At 34.1% G+C, this 10,899-nt stretch overlaps 1 protein-coding gene across 1 annotated transcript in view; it reads left to right on the top strand.

Annotated features, from left to right (window-relative positions):
- Positions 1-510: 510 nt before the first annotated feature.
- LOC119636816 overlaps positions 511-10,899 on the top strand; it is a 128,361-nt gene continuing 117,972 nt past the window's right edge. The window contains exon 1 of the mRNA XM_038032461.1: positions 511-1,487. The gene's annotated coding sequence lies outside the window, so the exon portion shown is untranslated. The remainder of the gene's footprint in view (positions 1,488-10,899) is intronic.

Genomic DNA, 10,899 nt, shown 5'->3' with positions numbered 1-10,899 from the left:
TTACAAATGTCTCTTCCAATATCAAACTCTTTCCACTTTCTCTTAGAAGCATTCATGCTCTTTGTTTTCGTTCAGTATTTGTGTGGTTTCACTTCCTCTAAATCTATTACTTATGATATAAAATCATTGTGAAGTATATAAACTAGTTCCACTTATTAAATAATAATACATTCCACACCCGATATACAAATGTACAAAATGCGTTGTGGCTGTCCAACATAGCACGTATCTGTATCGCTAGTGAAACAAAATTGTTGAGAGAATGAGAGAGAGAATGCAAATTCAAAGCAAAACAAGAGTATATCCTTCACGCACAAAAACCCGTAATATGGGCTAAGCGAGCTCAATTCAGTGTTGCCGATTTGTTGAGAGTAAAATTTTGTTTTGCTCTGTACAGTGGTCTTTTTTTGAGAGGATGCCGTCGTCTTTCTTGCATGCAAGCGATTTTTTCTCTTTGAACGTAAGATTTTCCATTTTCCATACTTTTTTAGTGCTTTTTTGAATTTTGAACGAGAAAGATGTGTTAATTGTGAGAGCTTGTGCGAAATATACGTTGCCGGGATATTCAAACAATTTGATGGTATTTCTAATAAGTAAACGTAAAACGTTTTCAATATAAATGTTTTGTGTGCGCAAGAAAGTTTTATACATGTTCTTCCAACGGATATACGCGAGTGTCATACATACAAAATATATACAGAGTCTACAATTGTAAGGATATTTAAGTTGTATACAAAGTGTTGTTGGTTTTTTCTTTTTTTTTTTTTAATGAAATACTAACGTGTGAATATACCATAAAATAATTGTGTTAACAATGGGAGTAAATGAATGTATGAATAAATGAATGAAGCTTTAGTGAAGGCAAAGTAAATTGATTAATATTTCGTGTTTAAAGAAAATAAGAGTGAAATAAAAAAGAAAATTTTTCTATGAAATAAAATTTTCAACAATGCATGAAAAAGATTATAAGGAAAAAGGTGTTAAATAATAACAATAGCTAGAGTGAAACGACAACGACCGACAAGGAAAGGAAAAAATAGGATAAATTTATGGTTCTATTATATACATATATATATATATATGTATGTATATAGGTTTTTTTAACTGTGACAACGCACAGCACTGGTGAACACCAGTTAACCATATCATAAAAGGATTAACCAAAGTGCTATTTGTTATGCGTTCAAAAGCGTGTGTTAAAGCATTTTAGCTCTGCGGTATGTGCTGCGTGTAATTATCTAAAATCACAACACAATACAAATGAAAAAAAACTCTGATATTAAGGAAAAACCGCATAGTATAGTGTAATATAAAAAAAATAAAAATAAAAAAAACAACAACAACAACAACCGCAAAGAGTGAGACTACCTTAAAACAAACAAAAAAAAGGCAAAAAAAGGAAAAGCTAATGATTTAAACTATTCAACAAACTTCCAAAAAAGGATTACAAGAGGATTACTACGAAAATCACACAACTTGGGAAAAAAGTAAATTAAAGCTTTAAACGATTACTAATGTAAAAAAAAAAAAAGAAATTATTTTCCAATTCTTTTATTTTTCTTTCATATGTAAAATAAGGGGTTAAAAGCATTAAGAGCCGTTTCATTATCGCACGTTTACCTAGCCGACGGTTATTTTATCATTTTTTCGAATTTTACATTCAAATAAAATGTTTTCGCTTCCGTCATCCTACAGTTAAGCAACGGCTAATCAGCGGCGAATTATCGAAAATCTAGGATTCGACTAACGCGGATACGTTGCCAATACGATCTGATTAATAGCTGGCTAGAAACAATTAAAATGTCACAATTGATTATATGTTTACAGAAAACGCAAACACCTTATCCTTATTAGCTTTAAAGCCACTTTTCGGCTATGTTTGCTAACACGCTCGACGCTTCAACTATAAGTTGGAATATAATTTTTATCCAAGTTTTAATTGGGCATTTGTAAAGATCACAATTCGTGGACAGAAATATTTTGAATTTTTTACTTTTTACATTTTTAAAATATTTTTCTTCGCTAACGTATGCGTATTTTTGGTTGGTTCACAATCTCTTGCAATATTAAGTTGTGATGTTAAGTATCCTAGGGACGGGCTAAGGTCGAAACTTAACCACATGGAATGAAGATTCCCATTCGATCGAAGCATGTTAATGCTTATTGCCTACAACTGCATATTAAGCATGAAGAGCAAAACATTTGCTAAACCAAATCCTCTGCAGAGTTTTTAAATAAGTGCTAAGTACTTCGGATAAATTTTCCATTGAGTGTATTTTTATTATTGATCTCTTTGAGATATTTTCGTCAATTTCGAATATTAATTGCTCTGCAATATTTTGTTAGCCAACAGTTTGTCATAATTTAATCAATTTCTTGTGTTGTTCTTGTGCTTCTTACATAAAAGAAAAGTTTTTCAAATACGAATTTTATACTACTCTACTGGAATATAATTTTATCGAATTAAGTGAACGGGAAAGGATATTTCCGTTAAACTCCAATAAGTTTTGCTGGACGCCATAGAGCATAGAGAGTGTTTCACGGTCGATGTTTATCAAGAGTTCGCTTTAAATAAATCCTTTATCTGATGTCTGATGTGCAAAAAAAAAGAAAAGAGAAATGTATAAAATTCAAGTTAAACTAAATCATTCGCCTCACACTGCTCACTGCTTAGTTAGAACAATCGTAATAAGGTCAATGGGTGCACAGGGAGCATCATATGGTGAAGTTACTGCGTTGACGCAAATACTCAATTTGTCATACTAAAGTAATAGACCACTTTTTGTGATGACGGATTCGCTGTGATTCATAATAATAACAGTAACAATCGTAATATCACAGTTTATATCCACGATAAACGTATCGCAACTTGTAATGGAATGATGGAATCAACTATGCGGCATTTGCTCCTTTTGTAACTGCTATCTGTCCTGCGATTTATATTGATCTTTAACTTGATTGATTCAATTGTGTGATATCAGCTCCGTTTAAGTACTCGTTAGATATTCTTTCTTGGCTTTGTTCTCTTAAGAAAGCATTTTTGAAATTCTTTTACCTATCGCTTCACCTTAAACAAATTCAATATTCATGTTTGAAATTTCGAGTTGTGTTCATATACGAGATGATATGGCGATTATTTATTTGCTTCAGTGGTTAGCCTACTGGATTCTGTTGTTTGTTCTCAGTTCTCAACGTTCAATAAATTCTTTGATAAAATAATCAATAATCTTTTCTCACTAGATTTAGACAAGTCATGATACAAAACTTGGAATTTTAAATTATTCTCCTTTGTCGTGCAGGAGATGATTGAGCGATTAATTGTTTGATTTCGTGATTGGCTGAATGGATTTCATTATCAGACTTCAATCTTAAATAGCTTCAGTTGAGATTTTTCAAATGATTTGAAATGTTTGGCCATTCATTTATACCCACTTTCGACTGGATCAATAATTTTCAAGTGGCAGTAGCAGAAAATGGAAAAAATTATCAATAAAAATTTTTTAATATGACCAATCCTAAGTGCGGTGATTGCTAGAAAGAAGTGCAGAAAGAGGAGGGAAGAAAGAAATAAACAGCCTAGTGGAGGTCAATCCAAGCGACAAGTGCCTTTGTCGATTGGGCATTCGCTTAGCTATGATCAAAACTAACTCTACCGCACTGAGATTAAAGGCCGCGGATATTGACTTGACTCTCGCTTTTAACCCATTTGGGTACTTATGTGAACATGATTCCAAACCGGCTGGAATGTACCAATTGTAATACTTTTCTTCACAAAACCTATAGTGCCGAGTGTGGAATACTGCGAATTTAAATATTATTCGCGATCTTTTACGCGATCTCGATGTGGTTGCAAGAAATTTGCATTCACTTTTAAACGGGTTTTTTTAACTGCAAAGTTTTCATGTGAGCTTACGGGATAATGCTACCTTGTAAACATGAAACTATGGCTATTATATATGGAAGACCAATTACACAACTATATTGATTGTTGGTAGCACTTCCTTGGCTGCATTCCGAAAAGTCACAGAACAAAAATCGAAACGCCCTCTTGACACATTATGCGACAGCTGATGAAGCGTAGCAAGGTTTAAAAACATTGTTTTATGTGTGTTATGTGGGCTTGATTTTAGGAATACTGGGTTTCTATGAAGCATTACTTGAGATTTGAAGTCAAAGGTTAAGATCTATTAGAGACAACGATACGATCAGCTAGAAACACAGCTTTTGCAAAGTGTTATCAATTTCAAGCGGTTTGATTGGAAAAATCGATTTCCGGACCTATGTAAGAAAAATTCCTTTCAGACGTCATTCCTGAACTCTTAAGGCAATAATAAAATTGTGGAAAAAATTGGGAAAAGTGCATTGCATCTTAAACTGGGGATATCTTCCTAACAAAGAGGGGTTAATAGCTAAGTTGATGCCAAAAACAAGGTAACTATAAAATATGACAAGAAGGATTCGTCAAGTAGAAATCAGAACCAGTAACGAAATTAACATCTCCGCTAATATTGTGCCATATTGTGTGTACACGGGAAACACGGCTTTCGCGCTTAGCGCTTAAAAGCATTGATAGCATTCATCTTCATTTCCTAGATAGAGCTTTAAAAAAACTCCAAGCATTAACTTTTTTTTTTCTTTTTCAAATTCTTTAAATGCATTATATGGATACCTTGCTTACGACACAACTCAGTTTTCTGCATTTTTTACCTTAAGTTGAATTTAAGATCACTATTCAATTATTTCGTAGAGCAATTTACGCGCCAGGAGAGCCCTTAGTGCAATGTTGAAAAGTAATGCACACTAGTCTATGCTCTTAGCTCTAAAGTCAATTTTATATATTTAGTAAATATTTCTAAAGAAAAGTGGTTGAAAAAAAAAACTCCAGAAGTAGATAATGCGAGCAAACAGACCAAACAACGGCTTTGAAAGGCTTGCTTAGCAAAGAGAAGAACCCCGATGCATAAATTTTATGTAAAATAGATTCGTAATATTCTTAAAGTTTTCTAGAAATCACGTGTACAGGTAAACTGATGTGGATAGCTGTAAGCGACTAATTTCGGAAAGATTTTCTGCCAGAAAATTGCAAAGCAAGTTCAAACTTGTAAGGAGAGCAGACAATAAGTCTGACTAACTCCCATACTTGACCATATCGGATTAAGGACTTACGTCTCTGTAATAAATTAAGCAAAAATATTTATTTGACACTTGATGGAACTAGACGTAATAAAATTCTAATATTAGTCACTATCGCGGACATGATTTCCTCCAAAAATAATATAATCAACCGAATAGTTGTCTAATAATTCGCTGCTTTCTTAATAGAATGATTTACACAAATCAAAATACGTCTCATTATGCAAATCTCTCTGTCTGGAGCAATTATTGGATGGGCCAACAAATCGAAATTCTAGTCATGCAATTCTGTCTTCTTACCCATCGACCTGTAACAGCACAACCGTGCGGTCAACTTTCTCGTTCGTGAAGCGTGAATCAACATGTGACAAACACGTACCTTGGATATTGACTACATTCTCTCTAACTCTAATTCGACGACCTTTCAGCAATGTTTTCACCAGTATGTGCAACTTTTGACCGGTCAAGTACCGATCAAACGATCATGTAAACTGGTACCGTCATGCTGCAGAGTCTTCACACACCGCGTGCAGATCGTTATTAATTTACGAAGACGTAATGCCTTTCAAGACAGCCCGGCGCTCAATGCTATCTATTTTCACAAGGAGATCAAATCGCTTATATTTGGTCAAGCAAACGATTCTAAAACAAAATCTGCTCGTTGAAAATGCTGTCACCTTAACGCGTGCGTGCTTGCACGTACAGTTTGGGGAAATGCTGCCATGTCCATGCTCGGGTTAAAAACCCTTTCCCACAATCTGCGCATACTTTAAGCGTCAAAAAAAAATTATTTTGAAAAAATATTCAAAAAATTGCGATACCGAAGTCGCTCTGCCAGGCCACATTTAATTTAATGATTTTATGGCTTGTAGTGTAGTTTGACTTTTAAAGGAACATGGAATGTTTAGGGCCAGAGAAGTGGGTCGAGATTTCAAATATATAAACTTTAAAATTCTCAAGCACATGGCAAGAAAGTTAATTCCTTGACGGAAGAAGTGACTCTTCCCATATCCCATCACTCAGCCTCGTAGTTGCTCGGGGACCGTCTCGACGAAGGTACCCTCATGTACTTTTATGCTTTTAAAGCAGAAAATATTTCTGAAAAAATAAAATACTTGCGAAGGATGTCCGCTAGCGGGTTAGAGAAGTTAGAAATCAACAAGTAGGACATTGCTTCGGAAGGGAAGACTGATGTTTTTTTTTTTCTTGAAAAGCTTGAGAAAGATCTCGAAATTAAAAGAGAAAAAAGAAAACGCTCTTACAGCCTATTAAATTATAACCCATATTCTAGTCGATCCAGGACGTCGATTAAGCCAAAAAGACAAAATCGATTTTTTAGAATTTTTCCTCATCGCTTTAATAATTGCTTTAAAAGTAATTATAATAAAATTTAATGCAAATATTGCCATCATTTAAGCAAAGATAGTTTTTTGTGTGTGTGGCGTGTGTGTGTATGTGTATTTTATTGTCCTATATGCAGGTAAACATGTTTTTGTTTACATTTTATAATAAAATGAATTTTCACAAAAAATTTCTAATAATTTTTTTTTTTTTTTTTTCTTATAGAAGATTTTCAATTTTTTTTTTACATAAAGAATTGTTTGTGCAAACAGTTAACATAACGTATATGGTGGTTAGTCCGAAAGAGTCCGAAACGTATGCTACGAGTTCGAGATGAAAAAAAGTGCAAACATGAACAGTTAAATACAATGAAAATAGTGTTACGTGCCAACTAAAGTTGCAGTTAACTTAAATTTTTATTATATGGAATTTCGGAATGTGGACAAACGCTTTTAAGGGAATTTCGTTTGAATTCCTTCAAAATTGTTGCAGCATATTAAGCATTTTGTGGGAGCAAAACAAGGAACCGATCATTTGTTTACCCTAAAGCTATTACGCTAAGAAAAGAATTTGATTGAATGGATTGCTCATGGAACTGTATGATTAGGTTAAAAAATGTAACGCTCGCTTTCCCATCTATCCGCTAGAAATATATCTTTAATCTCTTAATTGTTTTCGACTTCTATGTGCGAACATTCACTCAATGCATTCCAAAAAGGGTAGAGAAAAAAAGTGTAGAGATAGAGAGAGAGGCAGAGAGAGTGTTAGGGAGTGTAGCTGATCGGCCGAACCGAGCATTTACAATAGCTACGACCACAGACCAATCTCAACTAAATTACGGTCTACCGCATTGCGTAGCTATGCGTTAACCGTTCGCGGTTTTAACACATATTCGTCACTTCGACCACTGAGACAACTGCGAGAAAAAATTAAATTTTGTTCAAAATGCTTTGGTAACTCCATGAAGCATCATACCGAAGATAAGTGCATGTATTTATACACATGCACAAATTCGTAGTACCATTGCTTAGATTATCAGCTTATGCACTTATTAGGTCGAGGCATAAGTAACTTTTGTTTTTTTATCAGACATTTGTTTTGTTTTCATTAACAGTTGAGTTTAAGATACATATTCAACCTTGTTGCTATACCTTTGGTTGATTAGCGTGCATTTTGCTTCAATATGATCGAAAAAGTCGGAAGGGCGTCTCGTCTTTTAAGGTCGTATGTCCAGAATGAAATTTTACAAACCAATTTCTAACTGCCCGATCTGTCGTCGGTCCTTCGCCATATACGTTGCATATTTTCGCAACTGTCGCCTTAGCGCCCTGTTTAGCCTTGTTTAAATTCTCAAAGCATTACCTATCGAATAAGCACTTTTTGACTCTCCATTTCAGAGGTTAACAAAAACAGCTAAATGTAACACATGCGTCACATAAAACAGTTGACATAAGACTAACTGGAATCGTCATGTATGCAACGCAAAACAAGGACTCCTTTGTTTCGATCGGTTGTAGTGGGTAAATACAACAACAATAGATTCTAGCTTCGAGAGTTATTTATGACTCGATCTAATAAATTACACTTTCAGATGTTGGCAACACAAATTAATTTAAGCAAATTTTTTATCCCGTCTCTTCTTTAAAAATACTAAAAAAAAGTTTAGCTTAAACTTTACTTTCTGCTTTTATTAGGTTCGACAATATTTAACGGGTTATAATAAGCCTCTTTCACGTGGCTCTGCAAATAAAGTCAGTTCCTCAAATTAATATTCAAAAAAATGAAAAGATTTACTACATAAGGAGTCTTTGGATCTAAAAATACAAATGAAAGTATAAGGAGAGCAAAATAGAAAGGTGCAAATGGCTTGCAAAATAATTTTTTTTAGCTTTTTGACCTCTCTGAGGGCTGCAGGTCATAGTACTCTTCACATAGAAAATAAAAACCAAAAATTTTCTGAAAGCGCGACTCGCATACAAATACCAGAAATTTTAATGAACTGAGAAAATCCCACCATACTCAGTAGGGAACGCATCATAAAACGTACGCGTGAAATTTGAAGGTACACGGATGGAAATTGAAGGGGCCAGCAATGAGGCAAGTGCGAGAAACATGTTTCCGATTAAATCGGGTTTCAAACTGCAAGTTCAGGTATCCAAATTATTTCTTCATTTGATTTAAATTTATTACGACTACGATTATAGAACTGTGTTAAGGGGTTGCATGGCGTTTGAAATATTGTTCTTATTATTCCTTGTATTGTTGCACCTAACTGTACATGTCAAGTTCCAATCGGAGTAAAACTTTGAAAGAGAGAGTAAGGGGAAGAGAGAGAGAGAGAGAGAGATACTGAGGGAAAGAGAAAGAGAGAGAGAGAGAGGATCACTACTGGTGTTCCAAGCTATAATGCCTTTTTTTCTTCTTGTAAAACCAGTGGACATGATTTCTCAGACACGTATGCACCGAACTTATTGACAGTTTACACGTTCATCGCACAGCGAGCTGTAAATACCTATTAACAGAAAATATTTGAGTATAGCACTTTGAATTCAGATAAAACCATCCAGTGTTCTCGCGATTCTAATGGCTTTCCTTTTTTTCTATGCGGTTTCCGAAAGCCAACGAACCCCACCCTGAACTTTGAAAATGCTTAAATGAAAATTTTGTAAACCGTTCGTTCCTCTTTCATATGCTTAAAGGTTGGAATAATAAAATCTATTTATTATATCAATAAAAGAAAAGAAAAAAAATTGGGAAAATATGTTTTTCTTTATGCTTCGAAACTAATATAACTTCTGTTGACGTTTTGGCGGTTTGTACTTTGAATTCTTTTCATTTTCGATTGTAATTAATACTTGTCAGGTTATTCACTCTATTCATGATCTATGCTCATGAATCCGATTTTTTAATATTTCATTGCTCGTAATCTGAATTCCAAGAGTGTTTAAGATAACTAAGCAGAGGATATTCTGTACTCGTTGAGTACATCCGTTTGATTGGCCCACGGTCAATAAATAACAGGAATTAGATGCGTTGGAGTTCTGAGCAAAGGCACCTGTAAGCTGAAATATCTTTGTGGCAGTAATTCTGTCATATATGCTTTCATGCATTTAAACGCATATGATTACGCGACATATTACGTTTACGGCGTCGAAGTTCGTATATACGGTGAAACCATTATCTCTAGTCTAGTCTAGTTAAGACCAATCTACGATTCCGGTTAAGGTATGTTTTCATTTCCACTTGTTTTTCCAAATATTCTTTAAAATAATTCATGTTTAATGATATCCGGGTCAAAGGAACCAAAAGTCGATAAAAATTTTATTTATTTATTCTTTTACCTATGTAAACAACAAAATGTTTTGACAAATAATTTATACAACGAATTGTGTAAGCGAAGAGTTTGCAGCTATCTCTAGACATTTAGTTACTTGCACAACTTTTCACGTTTTATTTAAATAAGTTAAAGTTTGATTAACGGAACATAATTAGCTGGAAAACATAGGCAAGCAGTAAGAGCTGCAATCATAGCATTTATTACGTTAGGAAACATAGAAAACTTGTCAAATTTTTTATAATTTTTGAACACTTCGAAATTCATCCTGAGAGACCATGAAAAATATCTACTATGCCCTTGATCAGTTAGAAAGCGAAAGTCAGTCTTTTACAATCAGGATGGCGATCCAGAAGGTGATTTAAAAAAAGAAAAATACCAAACCTCTTTTCATATCTTTTTCTTATCACTCTCTTCAAGCTAATTTCGAAAATCAACCGAATGAACCGAACCATCCGATCCGACAACAACTAAGGAAAACTGACTGTGTGTTGTATACATTTTATTCATAATCTAATTAAAACCAAGTCAAAGGCCAAGAGTGGGCCACGGCGCTCCATTAAATGCCCTATAACACTCCAGAATTAATCATATAAGGACTTTCCAAGTAAAACGTTGCAAGGAAAGTGGTCGAACATCTAGTCCCATCTGAACCATTGCCAACAGGGTTCATCCTTAAATCAAAATATATGAATGCAACAAATTTCAACAAAGTGTCTCAGAAATTGCGACCAGTGGTTTTCATACAAATAAACAAGATGGACGGACGGACAGACAAGCTGCAACCGGTATAATAAAATGTATTTCTCGACTCTGGATATACCTCAAACTTTACCTGATGTTGAATACATCCGCAAAAACTGAACCTTGTACCCATAAGCGGTGTTGCGTATATAAATTTAGGAGGTATACTCCGATTGCAATTGGACGGTATAAATTGGAAGGAAAGCAGAGCTTCTTTGCAAAAGCAAACAAAAAGAAAGAAATGATTGCAAAACCGACTTGAAAATCAGATAATAATCATATCATATATAAAAATAAGGAAGTAAATCAATTATAAAAAAAATCATTTAAATAAACTTTCATTATAA

Source organism: Glossina fuscipes, unplaced genomic scaffold (genome assembly GCF_014805625.2).
Source record: "Glossina fuscipes isolate IAEA_lab_2018 unplaced genomic scaffold, Yale_Gfus_2 28, whole genome shotgun sequence".
Taxonomy (NCBI): Eukaryota; Metazoa; Arthropoda; class Insecta; order Diptera; family Glossinidae; genus Glossina; species Glossina fuscipes.
The sequence above is the reverse complement of the archived record's forward strand: the minus strand, read 5'-3'. Positions and strand labels throughout refer to the sequence as shown.